This window comes from Thamnophis elegans, chromosome 13 (genome assembly GCF_009769535.1).
Source record: "Thamnophis elegans isolate rThaEle1 chromosome 13, rThaEle1.pri, whole genome shotgun sequence".
Classification (NCBI taxonomy): domain Eukaryota; kingdom Metazoa; phylum Chordata; class Lepidosauria; order Squamata; family Colubridae; genus Thamnophis; species Thamnophis elegans.
In genome coordinates, this window is record NC_045553.1 from 29,613,171 (window position 1) to 29,624,351 (window position 11,181).

The following is an 11,181-nucleotide window of genomic DNA, read 5'->3' on the forward strand; positions in this document are numbered from 1 at the left end:
CCATCTAGTAATGAATGCAGACACAGGCTTAGCTGTTTGCCACTCTTTATTCACAGCAATTATAATCCTGTTGGCTGAAAGCCCAGACACGACTCACTGGCAAGACGTTGGCAGCAACCCAGACTCCAACAAACACGGGAACACAAGGCAGACCAGACAAGGAGTTCTCCAAATTACTATGAACGGTTGTGTCTTGCAAAATGACTCTTCCCAAAGTCTCTTCTTATATACTCTCTTGGGAGGGGCTAAGCCACAACCACCTGGGCTTGATTATCTCTCATGAGTCTGTCTCTGTAACTGCTGCCTCTGTTTCTCCGCCCTTCGTTGCCTGGCGTCAGGGACAAACTCCCTTTGATCTTCCCCACTGCTCCATGCCTCAGACACCTCCTGGTGGCCAACCAGCCTCTCTAGTCCCTGCTCTGAGTCGGAACCCTGCCCAAGGTCTTCCACATCTTCCATAGGAGAGTCATAGGGCTCCTCGCTATCGGAGTCCATTGGCAGCTCCAACGGCTCCTGCTGGGCCACAACAGGAAAGTAAGTTAATACCATCCCTGCTCCCATGCCACCTGGGGGAATTCTGGGAGTTGAAGTCCACACATCTTAAAGTTGCCAAGATTGAGAAACATTGGGCTAGGACTACGTCATTGAAAAATAGTGTTTATTAAATAAGACACCTTTATTAAATAAACCAACCATTATGAGTAGGCTTATTATTACTTTGAATTTAAGTAATAGTATGAATTATATAAAAAACCTATTTTAATAGGTAACTTACCTGTTCTGTCACAGAGATCTGCTAAGGCTTCAAAACAATGGTGTTTTTCTTATTACTAGGCACATTGATGGGCAATTTATTAATTAGATTTGTCTGTAATCCAAAATTAGTTTCATTTAATGGGAATGGATATAGTTTTGAAGGCAAATAAAAAATTCCAATAAAATGTTAGAATAACAGGAAGAATACCGATTATCAGCCCTACTAAACTCAGTGGTTTTGTTTTAGTTTTTAAAACTAGAATATATAAATACATTGATTCAACAGACTTCAGCTGAATAATACCTAGTTTAGGATATTCTAGCAGCTGGCAGAAGCCAGGTAACAAGGAAACACATATCCCTTCCTGTTTCTTTCTACTTTTTGTATTGTACATCACAAGAACATTGGATTAATATAATGCGGAGTGATTAGCAACTGTCTTTCAGACTGCACAGAATCAACACAAGGACAGGAGAATAATGGCCATCAAAGACACCCCTCCCTTCAGTCACATTTCCTCAGATTATAACTTAGTTACAAATCTGTTGCCAAAATCACAAATATTGCTCTGCAACCAACACTTAGATGATGAAATTAGAACAATTAACAGTTGGAACAATTAATCGGTGGAACAAATTGCCTCCAGAAGTTGTAAATGCTCCAACACTGGAACTTTTTAAGAAGATGTTGGATAACCACTTGAAGTGGTATAGGGTTTCCTGCTAAGCAGGAGGTTGGACTAGAAGACCTCCAACATCCCAACTCTATTCTATTCTATTCTATTCTATTCTATTCTATTCTATTCTATTCTAAGCCAAACGTTTAGTGGTAGAGCATGTTTGATGCCCATGGAAATTTTGGGGTTCTATTCTCAGGAACTAGATCTGAAAAAAACCAACCTCTTGGATTACTGTTGAGCCACAATCAGTTGGCTTTGACAATGGACCCATTCAGGTTTTAGAGAAGGTGGGAAGCTGGACTTTCAGCAGCTGATTGAGAATGATATATGTTAACATAGACCTGGTTAAGATGGACCAGGGGACAGACACAGTGAAAGGCCGCTTTCTTTCCTTGAATTTATATCACAGCCATAGGGACAGCCATAACCATTTGCATGAACTAAGAAGAGATTGGGTAACCATTTGTCTGAAATGGTGTAGGGTTTTCTACCTGAGCAGGGGAGTAGGACTAGAAGACCTCCAAGGTCCCTTCCAACTCTGTTATTCTATTAAACCATTAATGTTCCAGCCTCCTAGATGGTTTTGCCTGAACCTGGATGATAAGCAGGGCCAGGCCTGGTTGGAACTTGGATGGGAAACCAACAAAGAATCCGTAACCGAGATTGGGAAGGGAAAAAGCATTCCAGAAAAAGGGAATGCCCTTCTCTAATACTTCCAAGAAAATGGCCTGTCCATATCTATGTAGTCACCAGGAGTCAAGAGCTTAACGTGATGCTTTGCATCTTTACTTGGTTGGAACCTGCTGATGAGCTCACCAACAATGCCTTTTCTTTTTCCAATTGTTTTCCTACTCCCTCCTCCTTTGGCAGGTTATTATAAAATATTGACTTTGTTACATTTTGGGACTGGGGTTATGCTTCTCCTCCTTTCCCTCTCTTTTGTGCAAATCTGTTTTCGCCACAGGAGCCCCCGCTGTCTCTCCTGGCTACAAGTCTACTTACTAATTCATTGATTCGTCTGTAATGAGGCCCCCTGCCAATGTTTAAATAGCATTCCGAACAAAGAAAAAGGCAACGCTTCTAAAACAGCTGCTGCTCTCCATTCCCAGCATCCTTGCTTTTTGTAATATCAAGTAATCTATTTCTTCTTCCCCTAAAGTTACTAATTTATAATTTAGGTGCAGCTTGATAATTAATTGCTTGCAGAGGTGGGGTGGGAAAAATGAAGGGCGGAGACAGAAATCAGTTGCTTTTGAGTGGACACATGAAAAGCTAAATATAGTAGCAACAACTTTTGGGAGAATTTGATGTGGGTGTAAGAGAACAGCAGGCAGAGCCTGGGGGTGGAGTCAAGCAAGTAATCAGCCTGGAGATGTTATGTTCCCACAAATGTTCTAAGTCCAACCCCTCTTGAATTCAAAGAAGTTAATTTATCCATCTCAGCAAGATCTGTCAATTTCACCAAGCACTTGTCCATAGTTGGTAGTGACGAATGTTTCCATCTCTGTATATATAATAATGGGGATGATTCCTCCTCCCTCTCTCTTTCTCTCTCTCCATCTACTTCCCTACCTATTTAAAATATTTCTATTGCTATCCAACTCAACCAATGTGGCTCTAGACATGTTACAAAAAATTCCCCAAAACTAAATAAACAAATACTAAACCAAAGACTTATAATAATGATAAAGTAATAAAACAATAAAATGCTAATCCAAATAGTTGTCTGTCTGTCTGTCTGTCTGTCTGTCTGTCTGTCTGTCTGTCTGTCTGTCTGTCTATCTATCTATCTATCTATCTATCTATCTATCTATCTATCTATCTATCTACTCTCTCTCACACACCCCCAACACACCGCTCTCTCCCACTCTATTGTCTGGAAGATGGTTGATGCAGTTGCTAGACGCAAAATATAAAGGCAACTGATGGAGAACAGCAGCAACAGAACACAACTCATGTTCCATGCTATTGTGAGAAGTAGGCTAGAGTCTTTATAGACCACTGTTTTAATTCATCCAGGCTTTTCTCAGATTATTAGATGTGGTTACAATTGATATGGAAAGCTGCACATCAAAGACTCCACCTATGGGATTCAGAAATCTTACCTGGCCAAAGTCCCTGATTTTGATGGTGAGGTTTCTCACCTCCTGATTTGGTTCATCAGCTCTGGCTTTCCTTTTGCTTCCTGCCTGTCCTCCAGCAACTGACTCTTGCCCAGTCCTGACAGTTTGCTATGGGATCATGATGAATACCGCAACAGGCATGCTAAGATCTGTCCTGCATAATCAGAAGCCCCATTGGCTATTGTAGGACTTATTTCCAAGTAAAACATGCCCAGGATCGAAGTAAACCTTCCCCGAGCACTGGCTGTAACCTCCCCAAGCAAAAGAGCAAGAAAACCCCAGCAAAATCAGTGCCAGAAAAGAAATGAAGGTTAAGCTACATTTTCAGGGGAAGATTTATGTGTGTCTTTGTGTGTGCATGGATGTGTGTGCATGTGGGCTTCGGTTTCCATGGAAGCCCCGGCATATCCCAAGTGAATTTAAGAGACTGCCAAGCACTCTGTGAAAGTTGAAGTGTTTTCCTTATATTTCCACATGCATTGCACTGTGAGGGAAAGGAGGGGGTGTCAAGAGACAAAATAAAATAATAATTAATAAATAACAAAGATAGATAGATAGATAGATAGATAGATAGATAGATAGATAGATAGATAGATAGATGATAGATTGATAGATAGATAGATAGATAGATAGATAGATAGATAGATAGATAGATAGATAGATAGATAGATAGATAGTAGCTGCTGGGTCATGTTTAACAGTTGTTTTTAATTTGTAGGTAGATTAGCCCTAACATTATTTGGAGGGGAGAACTATGTGGGGAGTTCTTGAATTATTTGTAAAAGGTATTGGATCTAATCGAATATAATAGAATGGAAGACAAGGGAAGGGAAGGAAGTGGAGTGGAAGGGAAGGGAATAGAATAGAATAGATCCCTTTTTGCATATATTTGAACTACTGAGACAACAGACTATGGAATTGGAATGGAATGATGTTTTTTTCAATGTTTTGACTCTAAGAATAGAATGGAATGGAAATAGAAATAGAATGGAATGGAATAGAATAGAATAGAAGGGAAGGGAAGGGAGTGGAGTGGAGAGGAATAGAATGGAATGGAATAGAATAGAATAGATCCCTTTTTGCATACATTTAAACTACTGAGACAACAGACTATGGAATTGGAATGGAATGAGGTTTTTTCAATGTTTTGACTCTTTAAGAATAAAATGGAATGGAATGGAAATAGAAATAGAATGGAATGGAATTGAATGGAATAGAATAGAAGGGAAGGGAGTGGAGAGGAATGGAATGGACTGAAATGAAATAGAATAGATCCCTTTTTGCATACATTTAAACTACTGAGACAACAGACTATGGAATTGGAATGGAATGGGGTTTTTCAATGTTTTGATTATTTAAGAATAGAATGGAATGGAATAGAAATAGAATGGAATGGAATAGAATAGAAATAGAATAGAATAGAATAGAATGGAATGGAATGGAATAGAATGGAATAGAATGGAATAGAAATGGAATGGAATAGAATGGAATAGAAATAGAATGGAATGGAATAGAAATAGAATAGAATAGAATGGAATGGAATAGATTTAGGTGGAAGGGACCTTGGAGGTGTCCCAATCCCTGGCTCAGGCAGGAAATCTTATACCAGGGGTGTGAAGCTGGGGGCCCATGGCCCAGCCTCACCCATACCAACTCTGCGAATGGGGGAAACATCACAAACCCTCATGTGACAGCAACATGACACTACGAGTTTGACACCTGTGCCCTATACCATTTCAGACAAATGCTGTCCATTTTTTTTTCTTTAAAACTTCCAGTGTTGGGGCATTCACAACTTCTGGAGGCAAGCTGTTTCCACTGATTAATTATTCTGTCAGGAAATTTCTCCTCAGTTCTAAGCTGCTTCCCTCCTTGATTAACATCTTTGTCCACTATTTTTTGTCCTGCCTTCAGATGCTTTGGAGAATAGCTTGACTCCCTCTTCTTTGTGGCAGTCCCTTAAATATTGGAAGACTGCTATCATGTCTCCCCTAGTCCTTCTTATCATTAAACTAGACATACCCAGTTCCTGCTTTCTTTAGATGTTTTAGCCTCCAGTCTCCTAATCATCTTTTTTATTCTTCTCTGCACTCTTTCTAGAGTCTTCTTTTCTTAGCATCTTTTTTTACATTGTGGTGACCAAAACTGGATGCAATATTCTAGGTGTGGTGTTACCAAGGCATTATAGCAATAGCAGTTAGACTATCTATATTTAGTGTATCAGCACTAAATATCCATCACCTAACATCTTCACCTTTACAGACTGCCTGTGTGGGAAATTGCCCCTCTGATACCGCTTCATAGGGCTTTCAGCCCTCTCTAAGTGGTTTACAGAGTCAGCTTATTGCTCCCAACAATCTGGGTCCTCATTTTACCCACCTCGGAAGGATGGAAGGCTGAGTCAACCTTGAGCCGGTGAGATTTGAACCGCCGAACTGCAGCTAACAGTCAGCTGAAGTGGCCTGCAGTACTGCACTCTAACCACTGCGCCATCTCGGCTCTATTATACCAACCACTTTAATCACATGTGGGTAGACACTGTGCTAGCCCTGAAATTCTACCTGCACACATGGGCTGTGACATCCTTCTTGGACATTCTACTAGTGTATCAGCACTAAATATCCATCACCTAACATCTTCACCTTTACAGACTGCCTGTGTGGGAAATTGCCCCTCTGATATTATTGCTTACCTAGGTTAGAAGAAAAAAAATACTGCATGGGTTGTGCATGGTTTACAATCAATACCGCATGTTCCAGGAGTCTTGGCTCCAGAGCAATTTCACCGAACAAAAGTTTAATTGACCCAAAAGAGAAACTTGCTGATTTTCAAAGCTGTCAGCCCAGCAAGGAAAATAAACATTCTTTAGGTCAGCTTCCATGTTATTTCTGTGCTAAAGATTTTTCTGCTTGGTTCTTGTAGCCATTTACCTCTTGCAGTGCATTAAAAATACACCCAATGCTTTACAGTTTGGGAATCCATTCTGCTTTCAATATTTTCTAATAAAACATTACTTTAGAAGAGGGGGAGAAAAGGAGGAGGCTAGGAAGCCATGATGGTAGGGAGTGTTTATGGGAGAAACTTTGAAGAGTTTTGTTTCATTAAGACGCTAGAATAATTTTGGGGCTGGTATATTTAGTCTACGTCTTTGGCATGTGCCCTTTGACCAACCAAAAAAGCCAAGCTGTCAAAAGACTGTCCACACATGGTTTAAGTTTCAGACAGTTTAAAAGAGAGAGAAAGAGAATAAAGAAAGTGATGGCTATTTATCCCTTTCCCCCAAATCATTATTACATACAGAATAACAAAGCTGAAAGGGATCTTGGAGGTCTTCTAGTCCAGCCCCATATACCAATGATGGTGAACGGTTTTCTGCTCGGGTGCCAAAAGGGCACGCACAAGTGCAATAGGGTGTATGCACATGCTCACACCCATAATACAATACCATCCCCCTTGCGCATGTGTACAGAACCCCCCAACCCCCCCCCTCACATGCACTCAAGCCTCTGGACTTCCGGTAGGCCTGTTGGCCCATTTTTTGTCCTCCCCAGGCTTCAGGAAATGAACTTCCAGTAGGCCCATTAGCTTTTCTGAAGCCTGGGGAGGGTGAAAACAGTCTCCCCCCACCTTCTGGAAGGCCGAAAACCAGCTTTCATAGGGCAATGCCTCGCCTACACCACTTAAGACAAATGATTATCCAACATCTTCTTAAAAACTTCCAGTGTTAGAGCAGCCACAACATCTGGAGGCAAATCATTCCACTGATTAATTGTTCTCACTGTCGGGAAATTTCTCTTTATCTCTAGGTTGCTTCTCTTAATTAGTTTCCATCCATTGCTTCTTGTCCTGCCTTCAGGTCCTTTGGAAAAGAAGGTGACGCCATCTTCTTTGTGATGACCCCTCAAATATTGAAACACTGCTATCATGTCCCTTCTTTTCATTGAAGTAGACATATTGAATTCCTGCAACCATTCTTCATATGTTTTAGCCTTCAGTCTCCTAATCATCTTTGTTTCTCTGTACTCTTTCTAGAGTCTCAACATCTCTTTTATATTGGGGCAACCAAACTATATTTGATAAACTATACAATGTATAGTTTTCCCACATCATTCTGTCTGTTAAATACTTTTGATAACAAGTGGATGAGCCCTAGATATCTTTATTTATGAGGAAAACTTATTTTCTAGAGTTTCCCTTAAAGCAGCTTATCCAATCTGGATATCCTCCAGACATCTTATAACTCTCAAAATTAGCTTCGAGGTTGGCTCGAGATGTCTGGCAGTTGAGTTCTGGAGTAAATAATACATTTCTTCAATTCATCCAGCTGAACCCCAAGGGGTCCATGAACATTCCTCCTTTCCTTGTCATGTCTTACTTCTACCATGTGCATCTGAATGCTTGCCTAACATTAATCTGCAAATTTTACATACAAAACAGTTCTGTATAGATGAGCGCATAGCTGATTTTTTTAACTAGAAAAACAGCTGCATATTTATTTATTTATTTCAGTGGTCTCCATGAAGTTTGTATGCATAAGTTTCACATTACCTGAATTGGCTTCAACTGGAAAATCCATTCTGGGTTGTGTTTCCAGCATAACCTTGGTTGCTATTTGTGGTTAGTTTAATAAACCCAGGATAAAAATATTTGGGGTGGGGGCTGGGGATAGGAAAATGATGACCCATACATGATGAAGTAATCACCCAAACACTGTGACTAACCTTCTTGCATTAGACATTGTGATACCAATGCACAGTTGTGGCATTTTTGTGATGATATCATTGTGGTTTGTGTGGGCGGGTGTTTGTGTGATCATTTGTTTTGTTACAGATGTAAATGGAGGTGCTGAAAAGCTGTGTAGATTTACATAGGTCTTTTGTAGGGATATATACCGTACAACTCCAATTTGAATGGACAAATAGGAGAACAAATTTATATTCTTCTTGTTTGTTGTTATTTTGGAGTGCCCAGTTAAGTCAGAGGAAAGTTGGAGGAATCCCAGTTTTTGTCTTTTAGAACTTTATTTTCCATTGTAAGAATCTCAAGCTTGTTAGGTCTGGATATTTCTTGGACTTTTTTTATGGCTGGAGAAACTCATCCTTTGATAAACTACAGTCATCTTGGAACTTTCTGACAGTGAAAACAATCAACCAATGGAACAGAAGTTGCCTTCGGAAGTTGTGGGGGCTTTATCACTTGAGACTTTCAAGAAGAGATTGGACTGCCATTTGTCAGAAATGTTGTAGGGTCTCCTGCTTGTGTGGGAGGTTGGACTAGATGACCTATAAGGTCCCTTCCAACTCTGTTAATCTGTTATCTTGTGGCTTCAGATGGTCCTATAACTGAAGATGTTGATAAGAAGACACTTCTCCTGTTTTCTATTTACTTTTGTTCCTGATGGTGGACAGATTCCAGACAAAGGAGGGGACAAGTTAGAAATGAAATGTAATTTATATTGAGAATTTTATAATTCTAAATATAAATAACATTTATAATTTTAATTATTAATTACAAGTTTAATTTAATTTTTAATTTTAATTAATGAAATCCTGGTGATGTCACAGTTCATCGTGTTATATTGATATTATCTTTGAAACGAACATTGAGGAAAAAGACTTGAAAGTTACAAGTTTTTTGTAGTGAGAGGTTCCATTGGGCTATCGTGAAGAACTTCTGATCTAAAATACACAAATAATATGGCAAATATTACACAGACTTTATCAAGCCCCTACTTTGCTCAAATATAGTGATCTACTTAGCAACTTACCTAATCTTGATAGCAATGATGTCACTTGTTTTCAACGTTTCAGCAATATTACATTATGATTACTTAAGAATGAAAGTCCTATTTCTCAAAAAATAAAATATGTTTCCTTGTTTTGGATTATTGATCCTAAACTTACAGTTGCTATATAAAATTGTATAGTTTACTTAATATATATTCAAAAGAAAAGAGAGAAGAAAAAGAAGCATTATATTTGTTGGGCCCACTAGAATCTATGCTATTTTCATATTATGTTAATTTGTTCTGGACTTCACTATAGATCCCAGACATCTGTATATCTTTATAGCTTTCCAAGTTGTCCAGTTTTGTGCTGTCATTTGTACAACCCACCATTAATCAAGTTTGGAGCTTCTTATGGCACTAGTTTTATTCTGTTTTATGTTATTATATTTGTTCTTAATTATTTTTTTGATCTGACCACACTTGCAGTTTTTCAATTATTGAAAATATATGAAAAATGGTTGCAGGAACTGGCCATGTCTCGTTTAATGAAAAGAAGGACTAGGGGAGACATGATAGCAGTGTTCCAATATCTCAGGTGTTGCCAAAAAGAAGAGGGAGTCATACTATTCTCCAAAGCACCTGAGGGTAGAACAAGAAGCAATGGGTGGAAACTAATCAAGGAGAGAAACAACTAAGAACGGAGGAGAAATTTCCTGACAGTTAGAACAATTAATCAGTAAAACAACTTGCTTCCAGAAATTGTGAATGCCCCAACACTGGAAGTCTTTAAGAAGATGTTGGATAGCCATTTGTCTGGAATGGTATAGGATTTCCTGCCTAGCCAGGGGGTTGGACTGGAAGACCTCCAAGGTCTTTTCCAACTCTGCTATTGTATTGTATTGTATTGTAATTATTCATGGAGAAATATGTAGTTCTTTAATAGTTTAATTTAATAGTTCTACTATTAAATCTTTTATTGCATCTTTTATTGCTGTAACAAACTAATTTGATTTAATAACTTTTCATATAACTGTTACACTTACAATCACCATAAATTACAGGTCCATGAGTCCAAAGGACAAGCAACTGCACGCACACTAGCAAAGTAAATGTCATGATACAAATTCTTTGGAATGTCTTTTTAAAGTTCTACATCCAAAAAGGGAAGATCGTAGAACGAAGTTTGATATTGGTGACAGTCTCTGTGTGTTTCAGTAAGTAAACATAAGCTCCTATGGTATCTGTCCTCTCTATGACTGAAAATGTCTTTAACATATTTCGGGGTTCGCTTCACTTTCAGAAGAGTATTTTTTGAAACCTGGATTGCTAATGATAGCAACACTGTCAAACAAAATGACCAAGATCGATGTCTTCAGGTGAGCTGTTGTTTTGCAGTTTAATAGAAATGTCTGAATTCGTAAAACACAATCTGTGCTATGGTGGAGGTATGGACTTCGGCAGGCCCAGCTTTTATCCAGTTTTAAATGAACTTGAAGGTATGTAAGGGCTTTAAGAAACTTGGTAAGGATATGTAGGTGTGTGTAATGGTGATGAGATGCTTGGATGTTGACTATCTCACGTTGATCTTTTCTACCTTTTAGGTTGGCCTATCTCCCTCCCTCCCAGGCTACTGGTAAATGGGAAATTTTGTAAAATTATTAAAGGTAAAGGCTTCCCTCACACATACGTGCTAGTCATTCCCGACTCTAGGGGGCGGTGCTCATCTCTGTTTCAAAGCCAAAGAGCCAACGGTGTCCGAAGACATTTCTGTGGTCATGTGGCTGGCATGACTAAGCACCGAAAGCACATGGAACGCTGTTACCTTCCCATCAAAGGTGGTTCCTATTTTTTCGACTTGCATTTTTAACATGCTTTTGAACTGCTAGGTTGGCAG